Source organism: Propithecus coquereli, unplaced genomic scaffold (genome assembly GCF_000956105.1).
Source record: "Propithecus coquereli isolate 6110/MARCELLA unplaced genomic scaffold, Pcoq_1.0 Scaffold636, whole genome shotgun sequence".
Lineage (NCBI taxonomy): Eukaryota > Metazoa > Chordata > Mammalia > Primates > Indriidae > Propithecus > Propithecus coquereli.
The window spans coordinates 413,103-434,804 of NW_012152352.1; the positions used below are offsets into that span (position 1 = coordinate 413,103).

At 39.0% G+C, this 21,702-nt stretch overlaps 1 protein-coding gene and 1 pseudogene across 1 annotated transcript in view; one reads left to right on the forward strand and one right to left on the reverse strand.

Moving 5' to 3' along the window:
* ARHGAP42 (Rho GTPase activating protein 42) overlaps positions 1-21,702 on the reverse strand; it is a 333,741-nt gene that overhangs the window by 294,545 nt on the left and 17,494 nt on the right. The gene's annotated exons all lie outside the window — the stretch shown is intronic.
* LOC105822778 lies at positions 8,240-8,789 on the forward strand (annotated as a pseudogene).

Consider the following 21,702-nt stretch of genomic DNA (forward strand, 5'->3'; position numbering starts at 1 on the left):
TTTTTCTTTTTTTATTTCAGCATATTACAGGGGTACAAATGTTTAGGTTATGTATACTGACTTTGCCCCACCCAAGTCAGAGCTTCGAGCGTGTCCACCCCCAGACGGTGCGCACCACACCCATTACCTGTGTATATACCCATCCCCTCCTCCCCCCTCCCATCTGCCTGACACCCAAGAGTAAGTGTTGAGCAAGGTCAAGATGCTAAGCCTCATGGGGCAGGATACCAATAGGACTACTGATAGAAAAACAAAAGGAAACACATAAAACTTTTAAAGGACAAGCTAGAGTTAGACTTTAAATGATGCATGAACCTCATATGATAAGAGTAATGATGGTTCTCACTAATAAGTGGGAGCTAAATGATGGGTACACGTGGGCACAAAGAGATGTAAAGGTCATTGGAAACCAAGAAGGGAGGAGGATGGGAGGGAGAGATGGATAAAAACTTACCTATCGGGTATAATGAACCAATGAAACTATTCTGGTGACCTGCACCCTAACCACCCTGACTTCAGCCATAAACAACATATCCATATAACAAAAACATTTGTACTCCCTCAGTATTTTGAAATTAAAAAAAAAAAAAAAAGAGTAATGATGATAGAAAAGATGACCACAACAAAAAACAACAATCCCTGGCCAGACTTTATGCTAATACTGTCTCATTCTATCTCCACACCAACCCTCCAAAATAAGCATCTTTATTTTGTAGCTGTAATCCTGAGAGAGATTAAGAGACTTGCCTAGTTTGCATGCATGGGGAGTGGAGGTTGCTGGAGGAGGGGGCGATGCTTATTATCATTTATAATAAAATGCTATTATCATTTATAACAAAATTAACAATTCCTTAATATCATCAAAACCTAGTCCACATTCAAATTTCCTCAATTACTTTTGTTTTCCACTTACAAATAAGGATCCTAACTCACTTGCTTAAGTGTCTTAATCTCTAAGTCCCTTTCAATGTAAAATAGTTCCCTATTCCTTTTTTCCTTCTTTTCCCAAGACATTGACTCATTGACTGAACTGGCTCAGTTGTCCAGATTCTGGATTTGGTTTAGTGCTTCCACAAAGTGTTGTTGAACTTGTTCTTCTACCCCTGGTGTTTCCTAGAGTCAGGAAGTTATGTGTAAAGGCTTGATCAAAAATAGGGAGAAATCCGGAATAATGTTTTCTTCCTTTTTTTTTCTTTTTGACAGAAGACTGTTGTTTATGTAAGCCAAACAAATGCACGTTCTTAATTTTAAAAAAAAAAAAAAGGACAAACTGTGCTTAGCTTATTATAACAATAAAACAAGATCCTTTTGGAAGAATTAACCTGTACCCTCCAGGTCTAAGTGTTTTAAATCATTCTATTTCCTACAAAAGGCGCTACCGGAGTATTTTTTGGAAATCAGTTGAAAGAGAAAAGACAATGTTTGGAAAGGAAAAACACACAGAGCTCCTTCTAGGGCTATGACACCGCCTCTGCAATTCAGCCCCATTTATCATGTTTGGGAAGAGGGTGGTAGCGGCCCCATGATGTGTCTACCAGGCATCTTCTGTGTGCCCAGAGCCCGAGATTTCTCAACCCAGGTTGATTCCAGGAAGGCAGCTCAAGGGGATTTCCAGCAAGTTCTCCCCGTCACCAGAGCCATCCTCAAGTGATAATCGGGAAGCCCCCGGCATAGATTCACACAAAAGGAAATTCTGAGGCTACTGTGGAAAATGGAGAGATGTAAAATAAAGAGAAACGCTCACAAAGCTCCACAAAATGGTAAGAATTCTCCATCCCTATTACTTGCTCAGGCTTGAAGCTTTAGGCTTCAAAAACAAACAGAAAACCAACTTTGGACTAACTACATTATGATCTCCCACTGCTCTACTCTAGGTGTTCCCAATAGAAATAGTTGGGTCATAATTTTTTGGAAAAACACATACCAGCTCTGAAAACTATCCTTTCCTTTCTATGGCTTTCCTCTACTCCCTTGATTTCTGAACACTGCACATGGGGCCACATTACCTATGTAAACAAAGGCAGCTACTCAAATAGTATATCAAACACTTAAATACTACAAGTAAAATAGTGTCAAATCACTGGCCTTTACCCAGTCCTTTCATATCTCTACCTTTTAAAAGCTCCTGAAAGACTGGAAATCACACAAACTACTCCCCACATAAAGAGAACATGACTTAACTGGAGTCACTTTTGGCATTTCCTCTTCTCGAGCTTAGCAAGCCTCTTAAGAGGCCAGGAACAAAAGGGGGATTCCACTCATAAAGAGAAGCTAAAGTAGGAAAGGGGCAGGAATTTATTTGACCTGGCACTGTCTTAGTATTAAACTCCACACACAAACTGAAAGTAATTATACAAAAAAAAAAAACAGTCAAGAGAAAATTAGAGCAAGATGGGAAATGAGAAATTTTTTTGTCAGGTCTAACTCTTTAAAACACAAGTGCGAATATGGATCCTGAAGGGGTCAGACAGAAAGTTTCCCATCCAGTTAGTAACTGAGCTGGGTAGCTCCTCCAAACCCCAAACACAGGGCTTTTTTCTTTTTTTTTTAAGTTATTTCAGATTGTCCTTACCATGCAACTCAATTTCACTTCTTATCTGTCATGAGTGTAAACCAACCACATCTGTATACTGATGACTTAATCATGAAATGAAAGGTGTTCCATCTTTGGTATCATAGCACATGTGTGTATCCTACTCTTAGAAACCTGAAAAGAAGAGAAAACTGGAAACTTCAGTTTGTTCTGTTACGATGTCCATTTCTGTAATGTGAGTTAAGTCATCCATCATTAGTAGATAGAGCATAAGAAGAAAGTCACATTGGTTCAAGTGTGATTGCTTTTCCAACACGTTGTCATTTTGAAGCCATCAGGGACAAGCCTTCGAGTGTCTTAGTTATATTTGAAGACTTTAAGAAAAACACCAAAAATCCTGCAAAAGAGTTTTCCCTTAGCCTACTAAGTGGCTGATTTAGTGGATTCAATATCCACTACACTTTCCACAGCATGAAGCTATTTAGTGAAGCTGTGCATACAGATCTTGATTGTTTATATTAACAACAAAATAATTAAGAAGTCAACACCATGGAGATTTTTCTAAAGGGAAAAAGAGCCCCAGAGTTCAAAAGGGATCAACTGGTGCTGGGTACAAACATTAGAGGAGTTTTAACTCTGCTGGTATTTTTTATCAAGACTGTTTGTTTTTCTTGATGTTCTAGTTAAAGTTTTAGAGGTTTTTAATTATCTTCCTTAATCCTATTTAACCCTATTTATTACCAGTAAGTCCTGTTATATTTTTTTGGTACCATACCTAAAGAAAGTTAAGCTTTTTTAGGAATACATTATGGTAGAAACACCTGTGTGCGAGAAAAAGCAAAAGAATATAGTAAAAAAAATTATAGGATAAGCATGTCTCATAGATCCATCGCAAGTCTGCACAATCATCAGACTACCTACTGTACTGCACACCTGCTTGAGTAGAACTATTTCCTATCCTGTCCATGTTCAATTACACAGTCTAGGTGCTTCTCAAACGATGTGCATTTGAATTGCTTGGGGGATCTTGTTAAATGCAGATTCTGCAGCAGCCTGCAACAGATCCTGATGAGCTCGATATAGTAAATGAAAGCTACCAGGTGATGCCAGTGCTGCTAGTTCCTAAGATAACCTGAGGCCCAACTCCTCTCTGTGAGTTTACTGTTCATGAAATGGGCCTCAGTGATCATTTTAAATATTCACAGTTCAGTTGTCTTCTTTAATTTCTTTGTTCTCACACATCACCCTATTGAATAAAAACTTTACTGCACAAACCAGCTAATACCAACAGAAGAGTCCTTACAATTTTATGATAGTGCGATAAACTCACGGAATTTGGTATGTTTTTAAAATAAATACTGTGTTGATTGAGAGAGAAGAGAAAGAAAGAGAGAAATTATATCCACATCTTTTAAGACCTTCAAATGTATACAGGCCTGCTACCTTAAAACCAGAAAATAATGCCGCTCTATTATTTCCATTTTCATCCTCCTCCTAGTCTCAACAGGGGAGGTTAAAAATCAGATAAATAAAGCACTCCAGTTAGTATTAAATCCTATAGTCTAATGATGGGGTTCATTTACAAAAAGAACGACCCTAAAATCTTTGCTGTTACAGGAAGCTTCTTTACTATAAGAAATTTTCTAGAAGCCATTGTGCATGTAATTTGTGTATAATACTTTGTGTAAATAGGGGGAATTTTAAATATACAAGAGAGATTGATCTCTTAAGGAATTTTGTTCTTAATCTCAATTTATGGAATCCCACTCAGCAATCCATTCATAACCCAAATATGTACTTAGAATTATGTTTGCAAGCCTTTTTCCTTTCTTAACCCTACAGTGCTATAGAAACTCAAAAATCTTTGCCCAGTGAATAAGCTAACATTTTATTGAACACTTATTATGTGCTAAGCATTTTTGTCACGGGTTTTATAAGTCATCTTGCATAATCCTCATGACAATCCTGTAAGTTAAATACTTTTATCCCATTTCATAGATAAGGAAACGAAGATTTGAATATATTAAGTCACTTGCCATAAGTCGCCCAACTAGTTGGAGTCTGCACCTAGATTTGAATCCAGCAGTTGAACTATAGTTGAACTATGCTCTTAACTACTATTTTTACACTTCGTTTGCAAAAAGTGAAAGTGCATGCTAAATCTCAAGCTCTACATGCCCAAGTGTTACACTGGATTTGTGATGATTTACTTTGAAATACTTCATTATGAGTAATATGAAGTGTGTGAATAAGTTAATCTGACTCAATATTTTGGGGCTGGCTAATTAACATAACATGTGTCCTAACTGAATCATCATCTTGATGTTAGATAATTAGTATATGAAGTATCTCTCAAGATTTTAAGGCAGGCTAAGTAGCATAGAAAGGATTAGAGATAATTTTTCTATTGGTAAAACTGCTGCTTAAGGTATTTTATGGGAGAGAAGGAACAGATCCTAGCCTTTCAATGAATAAGGCAGAGACACTCATTATGCCATGGGCACAGCTCTCTATACCTAGTGCATCTGGGCCTGGGCCGAACACAGGACCTACCACTCTTGTCCAGGGACATCCTAGAGTCTGCTGTAGAGTTAAGTTCTTACCCAAGAAGTCAGTTGATATACCTGAGGACCTACAGAAGGAATTCTCCCAAGCCCAACAAGCATGGCTGTTTGTGCCTACTTGCAATCAAAGGCCCACGTTTTGTTAATTTTGGTCTGAGGCAATGTGTCCCCTGGTATAATTTTGCAGGGGTAGAGACATGTAGACTATATCCACCTGCTTCTAACCAGGAAAAGCTGTTCAGTCATCATTCACTCAACATTTATTGAGCACTGTCCTAGCTACTGGGGATTTAGCAGTGAACACAAGAGATAAAACCCCTATTTTCATGGCACTTACACTCTAGTTGAAAAAGACAGTTAAAAAAAATATGTATGTAGTGTGTTAGATAGTGGTAAGTTTTATGTACGAAAAAAAAGGGACAAGGAATCTGTTCAACTTTTAAGATGGTGAGGGAAGCCTCTCTGAGAAAGCAATTTTTGCACAAAGATCTGATGGAAGCATGGTATTCGCTAAATCAAAACAGGCACTCACATAACTGCTAATTGAGTTAGGCAGATGGCTACACTAAGATTCTCTTCTTACCAGCTGTATATTTACTATCTAAACAATAGCTTGCCCAACGCACTCAGCAGTCCAGACAACCCCCACCCATCCCTGTTCCCAGGGTCCCCAGAGTGGTTCACAAAAGCAAACCTCACCAAAAGAACCCATTTCTCAGAAATGATCCCTTCCACTGACAACAGCTGGATAAGTGGCAAAATGAAAAGATCTTCCCACAGTTATTTAGAACAGTAGAAAAAAATTCTTTATCATGTTGACTTTAAACCTTTAAAAGAACACAACAATATAAATCTAGGTTATACTGTGAGGCACCAAAGCACCATTCCTTATTTTAAGGATTATTTTAAAAGAATCATTTTATTGAAGGGAAAAAAAAAAATTTGAAAGACTGCACAAAATGATACAGCAAAAAAAAAGTAAAAACCTACAGTCATGTGCCCCATATTTTAGACAGACTACACATAAAGTAATAGTATATAGTGATCCTATAGTAGTATAACATTGAATTTTTACTATACTTTATGTTTAGATACATAAAATACTAACCATTGTGTTACAATTGCCTACAGAATTCAGTACAGTAACACGCTATACAGGTTTGCAGCTTAGGAGAATAGGCTGCACTATATAGCATAGGTGTGTAGTAGGCTATACCATATAGGTTTGTGTAAGTACACTCTGTGATGTTTACGCAATGGCAAAATCAACTAAGGACACATTTCTCAGAATGTATCCCCATCGAGCAATGCATGACTTACTGTTGAAGCAACCTACTTTAAAGAAAAAATGCAATTAAAATTTTGCAATTTGTTGGACATGTCCTATGTCAGCGTTTGCGTGAGGTTTAATCAAAGACATATGCCATTCTGATAGTCCTTGAGAGGGGAGGCATTCAAGCTTTATCATGCATATTCAGTGTTTCTTAAAATCTGATTGTGAGAAAGCAACACTGGCTATCCAGCTGCAATTAAATTCCAGCCGAAAGAGGTCATTCTTGGTCAGAGGATACCTCCAGATTCACCCACACACCCAGACAGCATGAACACAGACAGTTTAATAGCCATCCGTACCTCTGAGGTCAAATACAAAACTGCTGATTTCCTCCTAAAGAGAATTCAGATGCTGATGCTCAGAAAGATGTAGTGATAGAGCTTCTCTTCCTGCTTTGTACTTGATAGAAAGAAATCATGATGCCCTTGTGGAAAATGAAGCTACACAATCCACAGTACATCAAACCTTCCCTAAATAGAAAACTACCACCTTGTGTGTTTGGTCAAATTATTCTTATTTGAAATTAGACAAACTTACTAAGTAGGGGGAAACGGTGTTCCACAATGTTCACGATGCTCACACCAGTCACTGAGGAAAGAGATTCTATTTAGTTGACTCTGCTCCAGAGAGCATGAATGCAAGAAAACCACTTTAAAATGTCTGAAAAATTACTACTTTTTAAAAGTTAGCTTCATTTATCTAGACCAGAGGTACCTTTTTTGGTACCAGGGACTGGTTTTGAGGAAGACAATTTTTCCGCAGACTGGAGAGGGGAGGGGGGTTTCAGGATGATTCAAGTGCATTACATTTATTGTGCACTTTATTTCTATTATCATTAAATTGTAATATATAATGAAAAAATAACACAACTCACCATAATGCAGAATCAGTGGGAGCCCCGAGCTTGTTTTCCTGCGACTAGAAGGTCCCATCTGGGGGTGACGGGAGGCAGTGACTGATCTGACAGGAGGTGCAGCTCAGGCGGTGATGCAAGCTATGATGGGGAGCAGCTGTAAAAACAGGTGAAGCTGCCCTTACTTGCCCACCAATCACCTCCTGCTGTGCAGCCTGGCTCCTAACAGGCCACAGACCAATACCAGTCTGGGGCCCCAGGGTGGGGACCACAGATCTAGACAGTTTAGTTACAAGAACACTTTGTCTCCTATCAGTTTCCTATCACTTGGTTTCCCAACCACTACAAAGTCCATCCCTTTATTTTCTGACTCCTTCCTGAACCTGAGATGGCAACTCTATTCCTTAGTGTCACTGTCTCTTTCCTAAGGCATCCTTATGCTCTCAAGGGAAGCCCTTCCAGTCACTGATCCCCTGGCTAAACTGGGAAAGACTGGAACTTTTATTCCCGAGACTCAGCCTCTGTGCCCGATCATCACACAATATGCCACACAATATGCGCTGCTCACCCCACCCCTTTTGCAGGTGGGAGTGCAGGTGGGAGGCCTTTTTTTTTCCAACAGCCAACTGCGTGATTAAGGAGACTGAATCCTAGCAGGCTTGGTTGTGGAGAGGTTTCAACACAAGCTACGTCTTTCTTCTTAGAAGGAAACAAAATTTATCGATTAAGCTGACTATAGGGAAAACCAACTATTTTTCTCTTCTATATTCTCACACTCAACGTTTCTGTGACCAGATGTGCGAGTTTTTCCCCACACCAACCATCCAACACCAGCCGGGTGTCCTACAATTCAATTCAGTTCTGACACCAACCACAGTTAGCACAGACCCACGGTGTAAGGGCTCAGTCCCACGGGGTCAGTGGTCAGGCACGCCCGTCCCTCGGGCCCCGCGGCCATGCCCCAGCCGGGCTGCCCCTTCGCGGAGGCGGCCCCGCTGCAGCTCAAGGTCCGCGCCGGCCAGAAGGAGCTGAGCCGTGGAGTGTGCGGGGAGCGCTACTAACGGGAAATCTTTGAGAAGACCAAGCAACTCCTTTTCCTTGGGGCCCAGACCTACATGAACCACAAGTGGGTTTGAAGGCTGTGCAGTCGGTTCACCTGCCAGAGTCCCCAAAGCCCGGCCCCGTGAAGGCCTCGAGGGCTGCACGTGGGCAGATGCTGATTGGACCTGACAGCCACCAAGAGCCTCGGGCAGGCCTCCAAAGCCGACCCATCTGGGGCAGCCTCCATTACCTGCTCCTCGTGCGTGAGAGCCGTGGATGGGAATGCGGTCTGTAGCCAGTGCGAGCGAGCCCTGTGCGGACGGTGTGTGCGCACCTGCTGAGGCTGCGGCGCCGTGGCCTGTGCCCTGCGCCATGCGTGGCCTCGTGGACTGCAGTGATGTTTATGAGAAAGCACTGTGCACTGTGCGCCAGCTGCGCCATGTTCTGAAGGGCCCTGCACTTTAAATAACAATCACAAGTAATAGGTCCCTAGGTTATCCACAATTTCTGTCCAACTTGGCTACAAATCAGAGGTTCTGACAATCCCCTCCTCACGTTCCATAATTTGCTAGAATGGATCACAGAACCCAGGAAAATAGTTTACTTACTACTGCCAACTTATTACAAAGGATATTTTAAAAGAGACAAATGAATAGCCAAAGGAAGAGGTACACAAGGACAGGTGCAATGGCTCACACCTGTAAGCCCAGCATCTTGGGAGGCTCAGGCGGGAGGATCAGAAGTTCGAGAGCAGCCTGGGCAACATAGCGAGAAACTGTCTCTTAAAAAACAAGGGAGAGAGAGAGAGAGAGAGAGAGAGAGAAAGCGAGCTCCAGGATTCTAAGCTTCTTTCCCCTGGAGTTGGGGTGCACCCCCTCCCAGTATGTGGATGTGTTCAGCAACCCAGAAGCTCTCTGAACCTCATAGTTCTGAGATTTTTACGGAGGCTTCATCATGCAGGCATAATCTATTATTAATTCAATCTCCAGCACTGAAAGTTCTGGAAGCTGAAAGGTCCAGGATTCTAATTATGGCATAGTCTTTCCAGTGACCAGCCCCTATCCAGAAGCACACCAAGAGTTACCAAAGAAGATGCACTTATCACTCAGGAAATTCCAAGGAATTAGGTGCTCTGTGTCAGGAACAGGTGTCAAAGGCCAAATATTAGAACGAAAGACGCACCTAGCACCCCTATTGCATAGGAAACTAAAAAGGTTTTAGATGCTCTCTGCCAGGTACAAGGGGCAGAAACCACACATATATTTTTTATTATGTCACATAAGCAAATTTTACATTTTACCAATTACTAGCACATACCAAAGTGCAAGTACATTAAATGTTAGTAATGATTTTCCAGGTTTGCTGCACAAACCACTTCAAATAAAATTATTAGAAAAACAAAAACTTTTCTGAATAAAACAATAATAATTTCCTCATAGTCTTCATTTTCTTCATTTGTGGCTCTTCAAACACATGACAGCAGGTGATTCTCACTGATCCCTGGGAGGAGCAGAGGAATTATAACCAGCATTCACTTAAATCATTCCCCTAAATTTACAAAACAATTCTGCAGCATTCCTCAACTTTCAGCCCCTGTAGGATCGCCTCACCTCCCTGCTAGAATCATGATTTCAAATTGAGCAAGGTCAGATGAATGCCAAATGAAGCCCAGCTGGTACAGACGGAATTGCAAAAAAAAGCACCACTAAGAAATACACCCAACTGACCTCAGCCACTTAAGGGAAAGTAATTCCAATCATCTCCACAACAAGGCAGATAGCAGCTCAATCATCCACTGAAGGAGCTGAAATTGTACAAGGCTTCCCTGGTGAGGCTCTATACTGACTTTCTGGTAGAGTTCCATGTAAATGACAGATATGGAAATACAGCTCCCAAATACTATTGCCTTCTTTTGCAAATAAACTCCATTTTCCTTAAGAGTAAAAAATATTTTGGCCTTTTTTCATTTGCATTACATAGTTCTAAACAAAACAGTAACTGTCATTGCACTTATTAGCTTACATTTATTTTAAAAAGTACACAGAAAGATATCTTTTATTCCAAGCAATTATATGGCCCATAGCTGAATTTGAGTGTTATTACTATTACTGAATAATAGCAACTATTTAATGAGTACTTGCTATGTAGCAAACACTGAGTTAATTACTTCACATCCATTATCTCAATCATCCTATTAACCCATCAGCATCATCAATATCACCACATTTAACAAAGAATAGAGCCAGGATTCCAATTTAGATTGGTTGTATTCCAATTTCCTTGCTTTAACCGTCAGACTTGTGGGTTACTTTTTCAGGTGGGCAGAATCAGAAAGCTTGCTCATTACTGTATGATTCTCTTCTTTTCTCCAAAATACCTAATTTTAATGTAATAATATTACAACCTTTTATTTTCATTCCTTAACTCAGCCGGCAGTTAATTCTGTCTTAGTAACTCTTAAATCATCAATAATTAATCAAGATTTTGGTCAACGAGGATGAATCATTTAGAAAACTTGAGGAAGAAAACTCAGTGAATTGTTAGCACTCTGGGTTCTGACTCTAGCACTCTGATACTGTGGTGAGTTTCCTTGACTTAGGGACTCTCATATTTGTCTTTAATAACCAGCTCTGCTGCCTTCCTTCTCCATTCACTCCACCCCAAAGTGATCTATCCACCTCCTGAATTCATAACACCCACTACTTCCCTAATCCAGCAATTAAGCCTAGATGAAGACATCCCTTATTTTTCTATTTATGCTTATTCAACTTGTCTATTGTGCCTAACTTTTCATTTTTACTTCAGTTAATCTTACATCGCAAGTAGCAGCTTATACTCAGATATTTGTTTTGTTTTGTTTTGTTTTTTTGAGACACAGTCTCACTCTGTTGCCCTGGCTAAAGTGAGTGCCGTGGCATCAGCCTAGCTCACAGCAACCTCAAACTCCTGGGATCAAGCAATCCTTCTGCCTCAGCCTCCCGAGTAGCTGGGACTACAGGCATGCGCCACCATGCCTGGCTAATTTTTTCTATGTATTTTTACTTGTCCGATTAATTTCTTTCTATTTTTAGTAGAGACGGGGTCTCGCTCTTGCTCAGGCTGGTTTCGAACTCCTGAGCTCAAACAATCTGCCCGCCTCGGCCTCCCAGAGTGCTAGGATTACAGGCGTGAGCTATACTCAGATATTTGATCTGAAGTCTCCTACTGATTTACATATTATGATTCTGCTACACATTCTAATGGAGGACTTAATAGTATACATTTACTTTGTTTTGAAAACAAAATATACACATATGGTTTTTAAAAAATTACTTAAATCACTACAGGTCCACTAGAATATACACTAAGTAAGCAGTACATATGCATTTGTATGTATAACACATTGAGAAGTAAACACTTGCAAAAAAAAATTTAAGTAGCAAAAACTTGGGCATTCTAGAAGGTTGCATTTCATCATTTGATCCCTCTCATTAACACTCAGGGTAAGTGACATAATGGACAAGAAGAGGTCCCACCTTACTACATTTGCATCATTTCTATTTGGATGCTATATTGTTATGTGAAAAATAGCAATGTAAATAAATACAGACAAGATTTCATCTACGAATATTTTGGAAAAAGGAAATGGCAAATCAACCCCTTAAAATTAACATTAAAAGTCCTCATTTTAAATTTTTGGGGATTTTTTGGTTTTTTGTTTATTCGTTTTTTCCAAAACCAAAACATTCTTCCAGATCTTGAATCTAGCCATGCTTTTACTTTTACACATCTGGAATTTTCATCTTGGGCTTTTTTTTTTCCCATGAGAACAAAACCAGTTCTGTTATTATTAAATATTATTATTGCATAAACAGTACTGAAACATTAGAAAAATTTGGAAAATAGAACAGAAATAATTATATTCCCACCATCAGGACAGTCATTTGTATGAATTCTCTTCCCATTTTTTTCCAACATTATTAGTAACAACCACTCAAGGGAACAATTTAAACATAAACATGGAGGGCCGGGTGCGGTGCTCACACCTGTAACCCCAGCACTTTGGGAGGCCAAGGCCAGAGAATCACTTGAGCCCAGGAGTTTGAGACCAACCTAGGCAACATGGCCAGATCTCCTCTCTACAAAAAATAAAAAAAAATTAGCTTGGCATGGTGGCCCACGCCTGTAGTCCTGGCTACTCCAGAGGCTGAGGCAGGAGGATCCCTGAAGCCCAGGAGTTTGAGGACGCAGTGAGCTATGATTGCGCCACTGCATTCTAGCCTAGGTGACAGAGCAACATCCTGTCTCTAAAAAATAAAAATATTTTTAAAACATGAAAACCCTTGAGGCCCACCTTAAACTTTCTATTTGCTTTAGGTCTTCAACAAAAGAATCCATTTAATTCTGTCAGATTGTCTAGATTCTGAGCAATCAGTAAAAGCCTGGTGAACTAAATTAAGAAGCGACTCACTGTTTTTTCCCATCTCACATACACCAGGCCACCATACTATGTGGATTCCCAATTTAGGAAAACCAGGCTATACAGTCCATCACAACCAGAGCATGGAGAACACTTTTCCCTAGTTTCCCAGCTTGCCCTATGTGGCTGCCATCTCCGGGAGTAGAGAGACACAGGAGGAATAATGATCTTGCTCTGGAGCAACAATGGGAAAAGCTACAAGCCAAGCCAACTGGGGCATGATGACTCAGCCAACACCAGGATTTTGGCACCAGCCACATTCAGCAGGGGAGGTAAGGTTGGGGTTAAAACTACAGCCTGGACAACTGCCCAGGATACAGAAGTAATAAATAGCTTTGCTGATATGCTTTCTCTTCCTCTCCTTTTCTGTTTTCAAGTATTAGGTTATTAAGTATGAAATGTTTTACTTCCTTAAGTACTAAGTTTGACAGTTGATATCTCTGACATTTCACTTTGACACATCTTGTTTTCTGTTTATTGTGAAAATACATCCTCAGTCTTTCAAATGCACATTTTGGCTTGTGATTATCTTTCAACTTTTTTTAGAGTAATTTTTGTGAAACCATGGATAAGTCAAAAATTTGTGTTATTTTTGAGTTCCATCGTGGAACCCATGCAGCGCAGACAGTTCAAAATATCAACAAAGTGTTTGGGATGTGGCTAATAATGAATGCACAGTACGTAGATATTTTGAGAAGTTCTGCTCTGGTGATTTTAATCTTGAAAATGAGCCACGTGGACTAACTGAGACCAAGGTGGATAATGATGAGCTGAAAGCTGTAGTAGAAGCTAATCTATCTCAATCTACACGTGAATTAGCAGCAAGGTTTGACGTTACTATTCCAACAATATTGGACCATTTGAAACAAATGGGTAACGTAAAGAAGCTGGATAGATGGGTACTACATGAATTAAACGATTGTTAGAAGAGAAATCGCCTTGAAGCTTGCCTTTCTTTGCTGTCATGACATAAAGGCAAACCATTTCTATACCACTGTGTTATGTGTGATGAAAAATGGATTCTTTTTGACAATTGCAAGCATTTGGCACAATGGTTGGACAAAGATGAAGTGCCAAAACACAGTCCAAAACCGAATATTCATCAAAAAAAGCTACTGGTGTCTATTTGGTGGTCCAGCGCTGGTATTATCCACCACAGCTTCATGAAACCTGGGCAATCCATTACAGCGATGTCTACTGCAACCAACTGGATGAAATGATGAGGATGCTTATGATTAAGCAGCCAAGACTGGTCGACAGAGACAGGCCAATCCCCTTGCAAGACAATGCTCAACCACATGTTGCACAAACAACACTGCTCAAACTATAGAAGCTGGACTTGGAAACTCTCTGTCATCCACAGTATGCACCAGACCTTGCACCCAATGACTACCACATCTTTCAGGCTTTGGACCATTTCTTGAAAGAATAAATATTTAATTCTCAAGAAGCTGTGGGAAACGCCTTTTGTGATTTCACTGCCCCTTGGTATCCAGGCTTCCTTGCTGCTGGCATAAACAAGCTGCCATTAAGATGGCAAAACTGTGTCAATAGTTTAGGCACATACTTTGATTAATTATACTGTTTCTTGTTTGAGATAGAATAAACTACACTTTTGATTCAAAATTGGACATTTCATATTTAATGACCTAATCCTTTCCTCTGTGAACGTGTGAGGGGGCTTCATTTTTCTTTTATGTAAAATAGTAGACTAAGGATGTGCAATATTGGAATGACAAGAAGGGTTGGAATAGCCAAGAGTATATATTTGCTGTCAGTTTTGCCACCTGCCATTCTGAACCTGCACACACAATACACACACAATGAAAGGAGAAAGGAGAAAGGAGAAGGAGAGAGGAGAGAGACAGAGATAGGGGAGAGGCTGCCTGTGAGTGTATACCAGAATCCAAAGGCAAATGGCTATGCTTGCAGCACAGATCTGACCTCCAGCTTGTTGCAGAATGCAAGCAGACAACAAGCTAAAGAAAATGCTAATAAGCAGCCCAGAGAAGGCCAGCTGCTGGCTCCTACTGGACTTGATCACTTAAGGTCTTCTGAATCTATCTGTTTGTTTGCCTAGAGTTTTTTCTCCTTGTTGCCATGGAAACTGATGTTAAATAATTATCATAATCAAAACTTCCAACTGAGCTCAAAGTGGCTACATCCTGCAGTCACAGCTTAAACTGCAGTGAAATCCACACCTACCCTGAAAACTATCAATTAATAATTGTTTTCTGATAATATTTGATTGGCCATTTAAGCAAAAAGAAAAGGACACTATGGATAAAGAACTAGGAAGCAAGAAATCTGAAATCATTTAGCTGTGCCCTGACATTTTTTTAATTTATCCAGTTTTTCAATTAGTCCAAGGATCTTTCCAATACTTTTTCAGTAATATCTGTTTTCTTTGAAAGATGATTGGTTCTTCTAGTAAGGAATCATTGTATTCAATAAATCACAAGGTCTAGTAAAGCATCACAATTTCCCTTTCCCTTACTTTCTCCAACACAAACACCACTCATTAAATAATTTAAAGCTTTAATCAATATAAAATCTATCAAACATAATATACAATTAAATAAATCATGTTAAAGTACTGAACCATTACATGGACAAGAAACTAATTTACATGATAGTTTACTCAATACAGGATTCACTCTCAGTTGACATATTTTGACAATCTGTGCATTCAATAAATAAGCATATCCCTAAGTGAGAAATTACCATGAAACACATGGTAGATGATTCCAGTTTAATCAAAATCTTGTTCTCCAGAGATGCATTTTTATTTTACCATTTGAAACCCCTTTCCCTACCTACATGTAACTTTAATTTTTCTATTCTTGATGTGCTTGAAACTTTGTCCAATTTATTTATCATCTTCAAACCTTATAGGATAACCTTCTGCTCTCTGTTTCAAACTTGCTCACTTGAGTAAATCTTCCTTTTTTCTAACCACCAAGCCATACTCCTCCAAAAGTCCAAAATACTCTCCGTAGAACAAAATAAAAAGACATGGTTTATTTTGGAGGCATGCGTTTGCACAGAAAATAATCTGCTTTCAAGAACTAGATAAATTCTCTTTCTTGACTTTAATATCATTTGCTAGATACAGTGGCTATCACCAGCTTCAGGAGTTATTTACAATGGGGTTAGCCAAGTTCTGCCTCGAAGGGCCTACAGGACCTATGAAACGTGCCATGTGCCAAGAACACTGTGACTTCAAACCATCTCTGGGCACCAGAGCACTTCCCTTCTTCAATGGGTCTGCAGCACTCACCTTCCCAATAAAAAGTTAATTAGGCTTCACTATATCATGCTAGAGAGAGGCAACCCAACTCACAAAATGGTGTTCCTCGGTTTTGTTTTTTAATTTTTGACCATGATTTACAGTAAGAACTACATTTTACAATCCAACATTGTATACGTATTCACATGTACTTGTAAAACAGAAACAAGTTTCATTAAACAATATTTGCCTTTAATACATTCAATACACTGTAATGTCTTTCTTATTCAATTTTTTTCTAATACTAGCTCAACCCACTAAATTGATTTCACCAACCCTCTAGGATCACAATCCACAGTTTGAAAACCACTGGAGTGTTTGAATATATAATATCCTACATGACAGAATTTGAATGTCAGGATGAACACTAAGGGCAGTTCGTGCAAAGAGTAAATTCTAAATTCACAGCAAGCTTGAATTATTATTCCTTCCCTACTCGCATGAAACAAAACCAGGACTGCTTCTCTGTGGTTTCCTTTTTTGAACTTATCCTCTACATAACCCAGAACTATCCTCAGATGATAAATGTTTAGTGATATTTGTTATTCAACACATGTCTAAGCTGCTGAAATCCCCCATGAATACTTAATTCTGTAGCTGTAAGTATCTCAAGAGCTCATCCTGGAATTTTCCTCTCTAGCCCTCAGTCAGTTCAGGGGCTCTGAACTGATACCTACTGTCTTTGCTTATTTAATATTTCTTCTTGTTCCACTCAACACATTCACTAAGACAGTTTTAAAAATGTGTGTGTGGGGTGGGGAGTACTTTTCTAGCCTTCCTGAAATTTCTCACAAGACTTACGATACTAAAAGAAAACCTTTTCAAAGTAATTTCCTTCTTTTTTGTAGACCTACCTACCAACAAAATAAAACTGTTAAATTTCTATTTTTAGTGCATTTTTATGCTAAAATTCAAGTCATTTTCTAATAATATTATCCTCCCCCTAAAGGAAATATGCTTTCACCCCAAAAAATATAAAACCACAGAAATACAATTCTATTTCACATCATAAAGTATAAGAGTGAGTCAAGAGAAAGAACTGATGCTTGAGAAATCAACAATTAGTAAATTTACTAACCAGAAAACTTTTACTGGTTCATCTTCTGAAGTATTCAATTTCATTGTCTTCATTAATTGCCAACAGCATTTGTTTGACAATGAATCCACTGATTTTTTTTTCCATTTACTCACAATTAAATTCTGCTGTCTTAATTATCTAAGCTTAAAAACGTCCTTTACAATGAATCACGGATATGTGCACAGTGGTATGTGCTGCATGGCTGGTCATGGCCTACATGCAACTCGATTCTGCACCCCAAAGGACCTAGCACAGTTCAAGGGGCAGAAGCTGCAATGAATCAAATACAGCACAGCCACAGGTCCCCATGAAGCTTACTGTATAGTTCAGGCTAATTCTAAAGACATTCACAGTACCTGTTTCCCAGATCTCTCATTTCTCATGTGTTAACTGCTTTTGTTAAAAAATCATTTTGTTAGCCCCATCATAAAGATTATTCATTTCTGCTTCAATGCTTTGGCCATGTTGCCCTGTACTGCTAGACTGTCTTCCCACACCTGTCCCATCAGTGGACATCACCCTCAAAGATACACTGACCGCAATTCCTCCAGTGATCTCTCAAACACCTAAAACCATCCACATTAGTTCTTTTCACATATCTGTATTTCATTTAGTTTGTAAACATTCTAAGAACAGGAATCATTGCTTTCTTACTCTTCTGTGAAGTCCCTAACATGAAGCAGAATACTATGTACCAGTATCAATCCCTGTGAAGGGAACACCCTGCACCAGTTATCAATCTCAGGGGAGGACTCTAAATACCTTACCAATACCGTGCACCGATATCACTCCTGGAAGAGGACTCTAAACAGCTCATCAATTTCTGTTACAGTTCCCAGCTCTGACAGGAGGATTTTGCACAAACTCAGCTGCCACAGTATGAGTCCAACGAGACAGAACATGCTCATAAGTGAGGCAAAGCAATTTTATTATTCACAGATAGGCAACAAGCAGCAACAGAAGCTAAGACGCATGGCAAGCTGGTCCCCAAGTCTCAGAAAAGCTACCCAGGAGAGATGGAGTCTTTGTGCGTGCCCCACTTCTCACCGCAGCTGAGGGATCCTAAAAGCACGCTGCTCTACCCCAGGGGACACTAGGTTAGCTGGGTTAAACTGCTGCACGACATCCTGTTCTATAAATGATGAAGACAAAGGCTGGGTTGTTCTGGACAGTTCTCCTTATCAAGTTAAGTAGAACAGGAAATGGATGGGAAGAGGGATTCCCCTCTCCACCAAGTTTTAAGTTTTCTCACAGCCCTGTCTATTTAAGGAGAGAAAGAGCAAAGTTACCACTATTCCCCAACTGGAGACAAGAGCTAACAAGATTGCACAAGGGTATAATTAATTTGGGATCCAAAGGCAACCTGGTTTAAATAAGTATTCTTTGAGTCTATTTGCGGTAGTTCAGCCTAAGCAAAAAGGGTCTGAAAAGCCAGGTATCTCTTTGCTAACTGATGTCTACTCTTTGTCGGGTCCAAGAACCATCCCCAGATGTTAGAGGAATGGCTGTCACATCTGCTCAAAAAGTTCCTTGCACACTGGAATTCTGGAATTCCCTTTCCCACTTGTGGAGGAAGAAAGATGAAGCAACCCTATCAACTTTGGAAGTTGAGGTTAGTGGGAATGGCTGTTTCCAATCGCACTAAATTATCTCAAACACTCACACACAAACACATAAAATAATCTGCAAGTTTTACATGTAAGTGGACCTAAAATTTAATTCCCTGTTGATCCTTTGAAGTGTTTTTATAAAGTTTAGCAGAATTAGGTATATGAAATGTCATTAACAATAACCTTTTCACATTTCAGTATTTAAGAACTGACTTTATAGGTAATTACATGTTAGTCCTCTTTAAACAAATCCTTTCACAGTCTCTAGACCATTTAGAAGCTCTGCTAACAAGATTCTGTCAAATTTCACAAAAACAGGATTTCAGAAATCTTTGCATCATTCTATCCACTACAGTTACTTATGATTTAAATAACAGATACTACAGGATACTGATACCATATTACAAAACCATACCTGTTCTGAGTGGCCAGACAGAGCCCAGTTGCCAAAATGCTTGCCTTATTCTTTCATTTTCATTAAGAAAAAGAAAAGATAAGACAATTCGAAATAACAGTTTGGTTAGAAAGGGTGACTGATAAATACAATAAGATTCAAACCACATTAAAAATGCAAACACGAGGATCACCAAACTAAACAGAATGCAGCAAAATTGCTCAAATATAAGCTTGGCGTGGAAAGGCAATGAATACAGCAGACCACTTAAAGTAATACTTCCAAGGGAACAAATTATTGCAGATCCCCTAAAGAAATCCCTAAAGTATAGCCAATAAATAACTAATGTACTAATGTTTTATTATACCAATTCCTCTTAACTAAATACCTTAAAATTTCCATGTACTCTTTAGCAGAAATTGAAGAGAAACCAAGTTGGTTTTTATTGGGTCATTTGTTTTAGAATAAGTATGTCCCTTGCACAATGCTTAATCCACGGTAGGTGACTGATAATTATCTGATAAATGAATGAATTTAATTATAATAATAAACCTGTGTGTCAAAGATAGATGTCCCAAATTTAAAATAGAGGAAACAGCCTGAGAGAGCGCCAAGGATTTGCCAAGGTTGTACAGGGGACCGGAGTCAGGATCCACTCCCAGGTTGGCCTAACCGATGGCAATTCTTACCAGACTGTAGAGCTTCATTTCATGATCTCTGAGTTGCAAACTTTCTACTTTCAACTTTGACCCATTTTCCTCAACATCTGTTACTTCAAAGATAATAATGTCATGTTTTCCTACGAGGGATTTTTCCCAGGAACTAGATTTGTTTCTAATAGTTTATAAAACATTACAAAACAAATTAAAACCCACTATAGGGTTCTCTGCTTAAGCTTTTGCCAGAAATGTATTCTAAACATCCTTAAAACCTAAATCTGTTTTCCAAGAGAACCTTTATGGTTATTAATACTAGTTACATTTTAATGAACAGCTGGCATAATTAATTTGTCCACGAAAACTGTGCGCTTACCACAACCAAATAAAACAGCCCAGACCTGGGTACATACAGTTTACGACAGCCTTGATACGTCATTTCTCAAGGAATGAAAAGAGGCACTGCTCAAATATAACCGGATAAAAAAAGAGAAAGCAAATTAAATAGCCAGAAATTGGAAGTAGCAAGGCAAGTAGGGAAAGGTTGTGAAGACTACAAATTAAGGAAGCTGCTAGCAAATTATTTACAGAGAATTATTCATGGCTTGGAAAGAAATGTAATTAAAAACTAAAACGACTGTATTTATCCCAGCTTCTACCTGATCAATTCTCAGTAATTTGCTAGAGTTTCAGAACTCATGGCCTCCTACTCCACGCACCTCCCCACAAACACACACTAAAAAGCAGTATGCTCACCAGAGAATTACACCTGCAAAGCCCTGATAGAAGGGCAAACAACAAGCCTCTCACTAATATCCTTTACCCTGCCACTGAGGGGGAAAAAAAGAGAAAAAAATCGCTCTGATATCCCCACCCTGGTACATTTACACAAAGTATTTCTTTTTAGGATAACTTACTAAGTTTTTCTTCATATAATGACAATAGTATGTAAACAATTCTGTACCTTGCTTTTCTCTAACTTACATTCATATCACAAGAGTTATGTTTAATTAACTAGATAACTAATTCGGTAAATTTTACCAGCAATTATTTAAGTCATTTCTAATTATTTTCTATTATAAGTAAGTTTTAATTATTTACACAGGTTATGACCACAGTTCCCAAACTGCACATAGTACTGCAACAAACTCACAGGGGTGCTGTGGGATATTTAAATTTGAGAGAACAACAGCCGATGCCCCTTACCCAGTTAGAACTGGGTTGCTGGCAAGGGGAAAATACATTACCATGAGTGACTCAACTAATCAAGACTTAGCCCTGACCTGGGTAGGAGTGTGTTCTAGAAAAATCTCAGGGTTCCTATAGAAAGGATGAAAGGGCAAGGCTGCCACGTAGGCAATCAATACAACCTGTGGTACAGAGAGGACCACAACTGGGATCACTAAATCAGTGAGTAAAAACCATTTGAGGTTCTTGAAACATATTACCAATTTACAATACCATCAGCAGCATAATGAAAGTTAGAGTCTTAATACACCTTTAATCAGCAAAGATATTATTTTAAAATCTTTTACCTAATTAATTAGATAAAAAATGGATACCATACTCTTACATTCATTTGCATTTCTTTGACTACTGGTAAAAGTGATTATCTTTCATAGGTTGACAGCTATTTTTATCCTTTGGCTAATCAACTCTCCTGTGTCTAGTGCCAAGACATCCACTGGCTTCCTAACATCCTTCTTCCTTTGTTTATTTCACAGATACTAATCATTTGGTTGTGAATGAATATTGATCATCAATTTAAGTTTATTGAGAAAAGGTTCTCACTGGATAATATGAACACTTACATTCAAGAAGTAAAAGAACTATGAAAAACTAAGAAGAAAAAGTTGGAAAGTTCATGAAAAGATTGGTAAGAGAATATGGCT